This window comes from Oncorhynchus masou, chromosome 30 (assembly GCF_036934945.1).
Source record: "Oncorhynchus masou masou isolate Uvic2021 chromosome 30, UVic_Omas_1.1, whole genome shotgun sequence".
Classification (NCBI taxonomy): domain Eukaryota; kingdom Metazoa; phylum Chordata; class Actinopteri; order Salmoniformes; family Salmonidae; genus Oncorhynchus; species Oncorhynchus masou.
The window spans coordinates 51,784,298-51,797,098 of record NC_088241.1 but is presented as its reverse complement, the minus strand read 5'-3'; the positions used below and the strand labels follow the sequence as shown (position 1 = coordinate 51,797,098).

Below are 12,801 nucleotides of genomic sequence, written 5' to 3'. Positions count from 1 at the left end.
CATCTCTCCCTCTCCATTGCTCTCTCCTTCCCCTTTACTTTGGCTGTGACCTGATCCCATTCTCTCCATTAATACCTACACCTTTTCTGTCATCAGATGCTAACGATTGTCAAAAACACGATAAAACACTCGTTTAGGGGTCATGTTTGTTTTTGCTCCCTTGTTTTCTACACTTCTCTCTCATTTGCATATAAATCACGGGGTTGTTCCTGCGAGGCCGAAACTCATGTTGTTACACCTACTGATATGATATACCTGCATGGTTCATATTCACCTGGCATAGGTATCCTCAACCTCTTCCTCTCTCGCTCTCTATCCTACTCTCTTTTTTTCTGCCTCTCTTCCCAGCCTCTCTCCCCCTCTCTTTCTTTATCTCCCTCTTCTTCCACCCATCCTGTTCTCTCTCTATCAGCTTTGGTCTGGGTGACTAAAGTTTAAACCTAGCTGACAGGGTAAATAGAGGAGAGAGAGAGAGAGACAGAGAGAAAGATAGAGAGAGCTTCCCAAGAACCCCACCTACCTCCTCCGGAGCACTACGCTGGAAATCCCGGATCCTGCCAGGCGTTTCTCTCCCAGTGTTCTCTCATCTTTGAACTGTAGCCCTCTTCATTTCCCTCAGGTCACTTGAGGATCTGATGTCCAGGAGGGCTCTTGCCTGGGCTACGGAGTTGTGGGAGCAACAATCCACAGTTGGCCTCAGATTGGAGGAGTTTGTGGCAGAGGGACAGAAAGTGTTTGATTCTCCGTTGTCTGAGAGAGAGGCGGCTCGTAAGCTGCTCCAACTACGTCAGGATTCCCGTAGTGTGGCAGACGACACAGTGATTTTTCGCACGTTGGCGGCTGAGAGTGACTGGAACCCGGAAGCCCTGTTCGACGCGTTCCTTCACGGGTTGTGGGAGGTGATTAAAGACGAGAGCTGACCTTGGACCGTGACTTCCTCATTGCCTTCACCTTCCGGATCGATGGGCGGCTACTGGAATGTAGGAGGGAGAGGGAGTCTGTTCCCTGTCGTCGGCGCTCGTCCTCAATTTCCACCTAGCATCCGAGGAATCCCGGGAATCCCCAAAGCCCACATTTCCGAGTGGATCCGATGTTGGCCAAAGTCTCTCGGAGGTCACCGAGAGCTGTCGAGTCGTCTCCTCCGGAGCTCATGCAACAGGGCAGGGCTAGATTGTCTCCTGCTGAGCGCAAACTTAAGACCCAGAGCTGTCTGTATTGTGGACTGTATTGTGGAAATACAGGACATGTTTTATCTACCTTCCCATTAAAGAACCAGCATCATTGAGGAGGTACTAGTATGAGTACTCTGGTGAGCCATGTGGGAGTTTCCAATCTTCCATTGCTTGTACCCTGTCCATGCTACTCTGTTGTGGGGTAACCGGTCCAAATCTCTTTGGGTGCTCATAGACCGACTAGAGCTTTATGGACACTACCCTGGTGTCGGAGCTGGGAAATCCTCACACAACCCCTCTCCATTCCCATGGAAGTAAGAGCATTGGATGGGCACTCTATTGGCAGAGTCACCCACATCACTTGTCCCATTAACCTGAGAGTTCCGGGTAATTACAGTGAGTTTATGCAGTTCCTGGCCATTGAAACCCGTGGTTTTGGGGTTTTCCTGGCTCCAGAGGCACAATCCCCTGATTGACTGGGCTACTGGTTCTATCATGTGTTGGAGCACGTTTTGCCATGGGCATTGCCTGAAGTCGGCGCTGCCTCCCCTGGGATGTCTTCCTGTGGGCTTGGGAAAAGCCCCGGACCTCTCCGCCATTCCCGCAGTGTACCAGGACCTCCGGGATGTTTTCAGCAAGGCCCGTGCCACCTCGCTTCCTCCGCATCAGCCGTATGACTACGCCATCTACCTTTTCCAGGCACTACACCGCCTCAGGGGTGGCTTTATTCCCTGTCAGGTCCGGAGAACAAGGCAATGGAGACGTATATTGAGAACTATGTGGCTGCAGAGGGCATCCATCCTTCTGCCTCCCCCGCTGAAGCAGGTTTCTTCTTTGTGGAGAAGAAGGACAAAACCCTGCATCCGTGTATTGACTACCGGGCCTGAATGACATCACGGTTAAAAACCGTTACACGCTTCCACTCAATGCCTCAGACGTTGGAATGGGGGCTGTTCTGTCCCAGGGTTCGGCACAAGACCAAAAGCTGCATCCTTGAGCTTCCCTCTCCCATCGGCTCAACCCCACAGAAAGGAATTACGACATGGGTAACCGGGAACTTCTGGCGGTGAAGATGGAGGGGGTCTTCCAGACCCATGGACTTCCGGTGGGCATGGTCTCCAACCAGGGTCCCCAGTTCTGGAAGGCATTCTGCTCATTGGGTCGTCGGCCAGCCTATCCTCAGGGTTCCACCCACAGTCAGTGCAAGCCAATCGGGACCTGGAGACGACTCTTCGCTGCCTGGTCTCCACCTAAACCACCACCTGAAGACAGCAGCTGTGTGGGTAGAGTATGCCTGCAACACCCGGCCACTAGTCTCTCACATTTTGAGTGCTCCCTGAGATATCAGCCCCTATCAGACCAGATGTTCATCCGCCGCTATCACTGTACCTGGAAGAGAGCCCGGTCGGCTATTCTCAAGACCACCTCCAGGTATCGACGACAGGCGGACCGCCACTGAACCCCGGCTCTCTGTTATTGTCTCGGACAGAGGGTATGGCTGTCCACTCGGGATCTGCCCCTCCCGGTAGTCCCGCAAACTGTCCCCATGTTTTATCGACCCTTTCCCCAACTCCAAGATCCTTAGCCCCTCTGCTGTTCATCTTTCTGTTGCTCCGTATCCTCTGTATACATCCCACTTTTCATGTGTCTAGGATTCAACCTATGTCTCACAGCCCTTTGTCTCCTGTTCCCAGGGCCACCCCTCTTCCTCATCCGCCAACCGGCGGACACGGTGAGGCGCCTCCTGAAGGTTTGGCCGCAGGGCAGGGGATTCCAGTACCTGGTTAACTGGGAGGGTTATGGCCCGGAGGAGAGGTGCTGAGTCCCCACTAGGAACATCCTGGATCCAGCCCTCATTGCTGAGTTCCATCGCCAGCATCACGGGCCAAGCAGGTATGCGCCCAGGAAGGACACCAGGTGGGGTCCCTAGGTGGGCTCCCCCGCCAGGTGGGCTCAGCTGTCTTTGTGCTTGTCTCCACCCCCCTCCAGGTCTCACCCATCTTCCCATTATCCCCTGTGTATTTACACTTGTGTTCTTTGTTTGTCTGTTGCCAGTCCGTCTTTTCAGGTTTTACCAGCATTCTTTCTGCATTCCTGTTTCTCTAGTTCTGTTTTCCCGGTTCTGACCATTCTGCCTGCCCTGACCCCGAGCCTGCCTGCCGTCCTGTACCTGACTGAGTCTGACCTGATCACGAACCTCTGCATGCCCTAACCCCGAGCCTGCTTGCCGTCCTGTACCTGCCTGATTCTGACCTGATCACAAACCTCTGCCTGCCCTCAACCTGCCCTTTGCCTGCACCGTGTTTCTAATAAATCTTCTGAGAACTGTTCTATTCACCTCCCGTGTCTGCATCTGGGTCATATCCTGAGTCGTGATACTGGGTGTGTCCCGCCACAGATGGCTGGCCAGTGTCCTCAGCCCAGAGAGCCATCTGTGGAGATGCCTGAACAACTTTATGAAGCAGAACACTCCTGAGGAGAGACAGGGCGGCACCTCGAGAAGACACACACACACATACATTATATCTACACACAACACACACATGCACATTGTCCTGCCTTATCATTCTTTCCAACAAAATGGTCCAAAATTATTTCCAATAATATTACAAATGAAACACACTGAGATAATAAAATGGTCTCATTTTCATCTCCACACATTTCAGTCATTTAGATCTATTTCTGGCCCTGGTCTTTCTGTGAGCTCAGATGAAGAAGTGAGGGATGGTTTCTGACAGAAGGAAGACAGTGTCTGCATCCCAAATAGCATCATTTTCTCTATATAGTGCACTCTATTTAAATCAGAGCCCTACGGGCCTGGTCAAAAGTACTGCACTATGTAGGGAATAGGGTGCCATTTGGGATGCAGTCTGGGAAAGGTTATAGAAGTCTCCCTGAATACAGCGGAATCTCTGATCAGCCACACACTAACATTACATCTGTTAATATCCAGACTGAGATATTGAGTTGGATGGGATATAAAGCCTCGTCTGCATCTAATAAAATTCTCCTGTCACTCACAGAATACCAGCTGCCAAGCCTCATCTGAGCAGACATGCCAGGGAGACATCAAACAAACACACACACACACACACTGACACCTGCAACACACACATCCACACACGCACGCTCACACACATACACATTCACATAACCCACACACACACGGTTAGTGATTAGACAAAGCTTAGCAAGGCGAAGCCGTCACATATGGGGAGTAATCACATTATTACACAGGCAGTAGCGCAGACGGCAATCACAATATCACACAGGCAGCTAGGAGAACGACTGCCAGCTGGGTAGGTCCTCAGCCAGGCCTGATGTGTGGATTAGAATCGAGGCTACAAACACACACACATTCAATGCACACATAGACACACACACACAAATTCAAGCCCCTGCATACACACGATACACATGCAAACACACACATACACAGTCCTGGAGAGATGACACATACAGGCTCAGTGTTCTACATGAGATTAACACACAGAATGCAGATCACGCTGAGTCCATAGAACAACATGGACATGCTTCACTCACTAGTTTCTCTGACAGAAGATTGGCTAGCAGTAGGCCAATCAGCTGACCTTACCAATGATTGGTTATGGTGTTATGTAATTGGTGAAAGCTGGTCCCGGAACCTCCCAAATATTACTAAACCAGAGGCATGAGAGTTTGATAAGAACCTATTTAAGATACTTATTTTCCAGTGTTTTTCATCCATCCTTCTCCTTGCCCGCCAGCCAGCTGGGAGGTCTGTTCTTACGCAATGAGGACCCCCTGGAGTGGATCTGAATGTATTAGAGTACATCTCTGCTTTTAACATGTGAGCACACAATGTCTGAGTTTGGAACACACACACACACATTCGTATGCATGCACAAACACACTCAACACACACAAACACACACCATCACCAGCTCGACGAAATGGCAGCAGTTTTACCACCACTAAGACTGCACTCAGTCAGTTGAAAAAGGAAATAAGCAAAAAGGAAACCGCTCACCCAGAGGCGGAGCTCCTAGTGGCCGGAGACTTTAATGCAGGGAAACTTAAATCAGTTCTACCTCATTTCTATAAACATGTTAAATGTGCAACCAAAAGGGAAAACAATTCTAGATCACCTGTACTCCACGCACAGAGAAGCGTACAAAGCTCTCCCTCACCCTCCATTTGGTAAATCTGACCACAATTCTATTCTCCGGATTCCTCCTTACAAGCAAACATTCAAGCAGGAAGCACCAGTGACTGGGTCTATAAAAAAGTGGTCAGATGAAGCAGATGCTAAACTACAGGACGGTTTGGTATCACAGCCTGGAACATGTTCCGGGATTCCTCTGATGGGATTGAGAAGTACACCACATCAGTCCCTGTCTTTATCAATAAGTGCTTAGAGGACGTCGTCCCCACAGTGACTGTACGTACATACCTCAACAAGAAGCCATAGTGCTGAGCAGGCCCAACAGGCAACATTTCGCACTGAGCTAAAGGGTAGAGCTGCCGCTTTCAAGGTCCGGGACTCCGGGACTCTAAAGGGTAGATCTGCACCAGGCTGGGAAGACTGAATCTGCAATAGGTAAGCAGCTTGGTTTGAAGAAATCAACTGTGGGAGCAATTACTAGGAAATGGAAGACATACAAGACCACTGATAATCTCCCTCGATCTGGGGCTCCATGCAAGATCTCACCCCGTGGGGTCAAAATGATCACAAGAATCGTGAGCAAAAATCCCAGAACCACACGGGGGGACCTAGTGAATGACCTGCAGAGAGCTGGGACCAAAGTAACAAAGCCTACCATCAGTAATACACTACGCCGCCAGGGACTCAAATCCTGCAGTGCCAGACGTGTCCCCCTGCTTAAGCCAGTACATGTCCAGGCCCGTCTGAAGTTTGCTAGAGAGCATTTGGATGATCCAGAAGAATACTGGGAGAATGTCATATGGTCAGATGAAACCAAAATATAACTTTTTGGTAAAAACTCAACTCTTCGTGAATGGAGGACAAAGAATGCTGAGTTGCATCCAAAGAACACCATACCTCCTGTGAAGCATGAGGGTGGAAACATCATGCTTTGAGGCTGTTTTTCTGCAAAGGGACCAGGACGACTGATCCGTGTAAAGGAAAGAATGAATGGGGCCATGTATTTTGAGTGAAAACCTCCTTCCATCAGCAAGGGCATTGAAGATGAAATGTGGCTGGGTCTTTCAGCATGACAATGATCCCAAACACACCGCCCGGGCAACGAAGGAGTGGCCTCGTAAGAAGCATTTCAAGGTCCTGGAGTGGTCCTGGCCTAGCCAGTCTCCAGATCTCAACCCCATAGAAAATCTTTGGAAGGAGTTGAAAGTTCATGTTGTCCAGCAGCAGCCCCAAAACATCACTGCTCTAGAGGAGATCTGCATGGAGGAATGGGCCAAAATACCAGCAACAGTGTGTGAAAACCTTGTGAAGCCTTACAGAAAACGTTTGACCTCTGTCATTGCCAACAAAGGGTATATAACAAAGTGTTGAGATAAACTTTTGTTATTGACCAAATACTTATTTTCCACCATAATTTGCAAATAAATTCATTCAAATAAAATCCTACAATGTGATTTTCTGGATTTTTTTTCTCATTTTGTCTGACATACTTGAAGTGTTCCTATGACGAAAATTACAGGCCTCTGTCATCTTTTTAAGTGGGAGAACTTGCACAATTGGTGGCTAATACTACCTCAATTAGCCCGACCAACCAGTGCCCCCGCACATTGGCTATCCGGACTATAGGCATTGTGTCCCGCCACCCACACACGCCAACCCCTCTTTTAAGCTACTGCTACTCTCTGTTTATCATATATGCATAGTCATTTTAACCATACCTACTTGTACATACTACCTCAATCAGCCCGACTAACCGGTGCCTGTATATAGCCTCACTACTGTTATAGGCTCAATAGTGTGTATAGCCTCGCTACTGTTATAGCCTCAGTAGTGTATATAGCCTCGCTACTGTTATAGCCTCAGTAGTGTATATAGCCTCGCTACTGTTATAGCCTCAGTAGTGTATATAGCCTCGCTACTGTTATAGGCTCAATAGTGTGTATAGCCTCGCTACTGTTATAGCCTCAGTAGTGTATATAGCCTCGCTACTGTTATAGCCTCTGTAGTGTATATAGCCTCGCTACTGTTATAGGCTCAATAGTGTGTATAGCCTCGCTACTGTTATAGCCTCAGTAGTGTATATAGCCTCGCTACTGTTATAGCCTCAGTAGTGTATATAGCCTCGCTACTGTTATAGGCTCAATAGTGTGTATAGCCTCGCTACTGTTATAGCCTCAGTAGTGTATATAGCCTCGCTACTGTTATAGCCTCAGTAGTGTAAATAGCCTCGCTACTGTTATAGGCTCAATAGTGTGTATAGCCTCGCTACTGTTATAGCCTCAGTAGTGTATATAGCCTCGCTACTGTTATAGCCTCAGTAGTGTATATAGCCTCGCTACTGTTATAGCCTCAGTAGCGTATATAGCCTCGCTACTGTTATAGCCTCAGTAGCGTATATAGCCTCGCTACTGTTATAGCCTCAGTAGTGTATATAGCCTCACTACTGTTATAGGCTCAATAGTGTGTATAGCCTCGCTACTGTTATAGCCTCAGTAGTGTATATAGCCTCGCTACTGTTATAGCCTCAGTAGCGTATATAGCCTCGCTACTGTTATAGCCTCAGTAGTGTATATAGCCTCGCTACTGTTATAGCCTCAGTAGTGTATATAGCCTCGCTACTGTTATAGCCTCAGTAGTGTATATAGCCTCGCTACTGTTATAGCCTCAGTAGTGTATATAGCCTCGCTACTGTTATAGCCTCAGTAGTGTATATATATAGCCTCGCTACTGTTATAGCCTCAGTAGTGTATATAGCCTCGCTACTGTTATAGCCTCAGTAGTGTATATAGCCTCGCTACTGTTATAGCCTCAGTAGTGTATATAGCCTCGCTACTGTTATAGCCTCTGTAGTGTATATAGCCTCGCTACTGTTATAGCCTCAGTAGTGTATAGCCTCGCTACTGTTATAGCCTCAGTAGTGTATATAGCCTCGCTACTGTTATAGCCTCAGTAGTGTATATAGCCTCGCTACTGTTATAGCCTCAGTAGTGTATATAGCCTCGCTACTGTTAAAGCCTCAGTAGTGTATATAGCCTCGCTACTGTTATAGCCTCAGTAGTGTATATAGCCTCGCTACTGTTATAGCCTCAGTAGTGTATATAGCCTCGCTACTGTTATAGCCTCAGCCTCACTGTTAAAGCCTCAGTAGTGTATATAGCCTCGCTACTGTTAAAGCCTCAGTAGTGTATATAGCCTCGCTACTGTTATAGCCTCAGTAGTGTATATAGCCTATAGCCTCTGTAGTGTAGTGTATAGCCTCGCTACTGTTAAAGCCTCAGTAGTGTATATAGCCTCGCTACTGTTAAAGCCTCTGTAGTGTATATAGCCTCGCTACTGTTAAAGCCTCTGTAGTGTATATAGCCTCGCTACTGTTAAAGCCTCAGTAGTGTATATAGCCTCGCTACTGTTAAAGCCTCTGTAGTGTATATAGCCTCGCTACTGTTATAGCCTCTGTAGTGTATATAGCCTCGCTACTGTTATAGCCTCAGTAGTGTATATAGCCTCGCTACTGTTATAGCCTCTGTAGTGTATATAGCCTCGCTACTGTTATAGCCTCAGTAGTGTATATAGCCTCGCTACTGTTAAAGCCTCTGTAGTGTATATAGCCTCGCTACTGTTATAGCCTCAGTAGTGTATATAGCCTCGCTACTGTTATAGCCTCAGTAGTGTATATAGCCTCGCTACTGTTATAGCCTCAGTAGTGTATATAGCCTCGCTACTGTTATAGCCTCTGTAGTGTATATAGCCTCGCTACTGTTATAGCCTCTGTAGTGTATATAGCCTCGCTACTGTTATAGCCTCAGTAGTGTATATAGCCTCGCTACTGTTATAGCCTCTGTAGTGTATATAGTGTATGTATATAGCCTACTGTTAAAGCCTCTGTAGTGTATATAGCCTCGCTACTGTTAAAGCCTCAGTAGTGTATATAGCCTCGCTACTGTTATAGCCTCAGTAGTGTATATAGCCTCGCTACTGTTATAGCCTCAGTAGTGTATATAGCCTCGCTACTGTTATAGCCTCAGTAGTGTATATAGCCTCGCTACTGTTATAGCCTCAGTAGTGTATATAGCCTTGCTACTGTTATTTTTCACTGTCATAATTACTGTTGTTTTTACTTCTGTTGTTTTTATTTCTTTACTTATCTATTGTTCACCTAATACCTTTTTTTAACTTAGAAATTGCACTGTTGGTTAGAGCCTGTAAGTAAGCATTTCACTGTAAGGTCTACCTACACCTGTTGTATTCGGGGCACTTGACAAATAAACTGATTTTATTTGTTAACAGTCAGAAGAGTCAAACTTCAACCCTTTCCTATCAAATCAAATTAAATTGTATTTGTCACATACACCGAATACAACAGGTGTTGACCTTACAGTGAAATGCTTACTTAGAAGTTCTTAACCAACAATGCAGTTTTAAGAAAATACCTAAAAAAAGTAAGACATAAGAATAACAAATGATTAAAGAGCTGCAGTAAATAACAATAGTGGGGCTATAAACAGGGGGTTCTGGTACAGAGTGAATGTGGAGGCTACATACAGGGGTTACCAGTACAGAGTCAATGTGGAGGCTATATACAAGTGGAACCGGTACAGAGTCAATGTGGAGGCTATATACAGGGGGTACCAGTACAGAGTCAATGTGGAGGCTATATACAAGTGGAACCGGTACAGAGTCAATGTGGAGGCTATATACAGGGGGTACCAGTACAGAGTCAATGTGGAGGCTACATACAGAGGGTACCAGTACAGAGTCAATGTGGAGGCTATATACAGGGGTACCAGTACAGAGTCAATGTGGAGGCTACAGACCAGTACAGAGTCAATGTGGAGGCTATATACAGGGGTACCAGTACAGAGTCAATGTGGAGGCTACATACAGGGGTACCAGTACAGAGTCAATGTGGAGGCTATATACAGGGGTACCAGTACAGAGTCAATGTGGAGGCTATATACAGGGGGCACCAGTACAGAGTCAATGTGGAGGCTACATACAGGGGTACCAGTACAGAGTCAATGTGGAGGCTATATACAGGGGGTACCAGTACAGAGTCAATGTGGAGGCTATATACAGGGGGTACCAGTACAGAGTCAATGTGGAGGCTAAAAACAGGGGGTACCAGTACAGAGTCAATGTGGAGGCTATATACAGGGGGTACCAGTACAGAGTCAATGTGGAGGCTATATACAGGGGGTACCGTACAGAGTCAATGTGGAGGCTATATACAGGGGGTACCAGTACAGAGTCAATGTGGAGGCTACATACAGGGGGTACCAGTACTGTTTCAAGGTGGTGGCTATATACAGGGGTACCAGTACAGAGTCAATGTGGAGGCTATATACAGGGGGTACCAGTACAGAGTCAATGTGGAGGCTATATACAGGGGTGGACCAGTACAGAGTCAATGTGGAGGCTATATACAGGGGTACCAGTACAGAGTCAATGTGGAGGCTATATACAGGGGGTACCAGTACAGAGTCAATGTGGAGGCTATATACAGGGGACCAGTACCAGTACAGGGGTACCAGTACAGAGTCAATGTGGAGGCTATATACAGGGGTACCAGTACAGAGTCAATGTGGAGGCTATATACAGGGGTACCAGTACAGAGTCAATGTGGAGGCTATATACAGGGGGTACCAGTACAGAGTCAATGTGGAGGCTATATACAGGGTACAGAGTCAATGTGGAGGCTATATACAGGGGGTACCAGTACAGAGTCAATGTGGAGGCTATATACAGGGGGTACCAGTACAGAGTCAATGTGGAGGCTATATACAGGGGGTACCAGTACAGAGTCAATGTGGAGGCTATATACAGGGGGTACCAGTACAGAGTCAATGTGGAGGCTATATACAGGGGGTACCAGTACAGATTCAATGTGGAGGCTATATACAGGGGGTACCAGTACAGAGTCAATGTGGAGGCTATATACAGGGGTACCAGTACAGATTCAATGTGGAGGCTATATACAGGGGGTACCAGTACAGAGTCAATGTGGAGGCTATATACAGGGGGTACCAGTACAGAGTCAATGTGGAGGCTATATACAGGGGGTACCAGTACAGAGTCAATGTGGAGGCTATATACAGGGGATACCAGTACAGAGTCAATGTGGAGGCTATATACAGGGGTACCAGTACAGATTCAATGTGGAGGCTATATACAGGGGGTACCAGTACAGAGTCAATGTGAAGGCTATATACAGGGGGTACCAGTACAGAGTCAATGTGGAGGCTATATACAGGGGGTACCAGTACAGAGTCAATGTGGAGGCTACATACAGGGGGTACCAGTACAGAGTCAATGTGGGGGCTATATACAGGGGGTACCAGTACAGAGTCAATGTGGAGGCTATATACAGGGGGTACCAGTACAGAGTCAATGTGGAGGCTATATACAGGGGATACCAGTACAGATTCAATGTGGAGGCTATATACAGGGGATACCAGTACAGAGTCAATGTGGAGGCTATATACAGGGGATACCGGTACAGAGTCAATGTGGAGGCTATATACAGGGGATACCGGTACAGAGTCAATGTGGAGGCTATATACAAGGGATACCGGTACAGAGTCAATGTGCGGGGGCACCGGTATCGCCTCTCCTTCTGTCTCTATCTCTGAATAATGTAATGTGTAATAATGTAATGCATCATTATCTGCATTGTCTACGAAGCTGCCACACACACAGTCTGAATTTAGTACCGCTTCTTCCACTGTCTCTTGCTCAGAGCTGTTAGCATACAGAAGCTAACTCTCATGCTAATCACATACTGACGTCCTCTCCTCGGCCCCCTCCTCCCTCCTTCCTTCATTCTCCTACCTCCCTCTTTTCATTAGGTGCTCTTTCTCTTCTTCTGAAAACCATTTGCCAATAGTTTTGGCATCCCAAGGTCATACTCATAATTGCCAAACATAATTTAACTGTTTTTGGACAATCTAGGGTCGTGGTTGTACTAATGTACTAATTAATTAACTAATTAACACTGGCACATTAAAGTACGCTCCCATGATGACAGTTAGTGTGGGCACGCATGCACACACACATACACACATACACACATGCACAAACACACACACAGGACAAACTAATTATCCTCTCAGCTCATTTTAAGGTGTCAAAGAGTCAGAGGGTGTCACAGATTAATGTGTCCCCCTGAGAGAATACTTATAAAGAGAGTTCCACCCTGGGAGCTAGCTGGCCATTCTACACACACAACCCCCCTCCCCAACACACACACACACACACACACACACACACACACACAAACACCCACGCACGCACGCACGCACACACACACGGAAAACAAATTATCCTCTCAGCTCATTTTAAGGTGTCAAAGAGTCAGAGGGTGTCACAGATTAATGTGTCCCCCTGAGAGAATACTTATAAAGAGAGTTCCACCCTGGGAGCTAGCTGGCCATTCTACACACACAACCCCTCTATCCCAACACACTCACACACACACCACACACACACACA

General features: G+C 47.1%; 1 protein-coding gene across 1 annotated transcript in view; it reads right to left on the bottom strand.

Moving 5' to 3' along the window:
• The window catches only part of LOC135522735 (catenin delta-2-like), a 401,912-nt gene that overhangs the window by 251,980 nt on the left and 137,131 nt on the right, over nt 1-12,801 (bottom strand). The gene's annotated exons all lie outside the window — the stretch shown is intronic.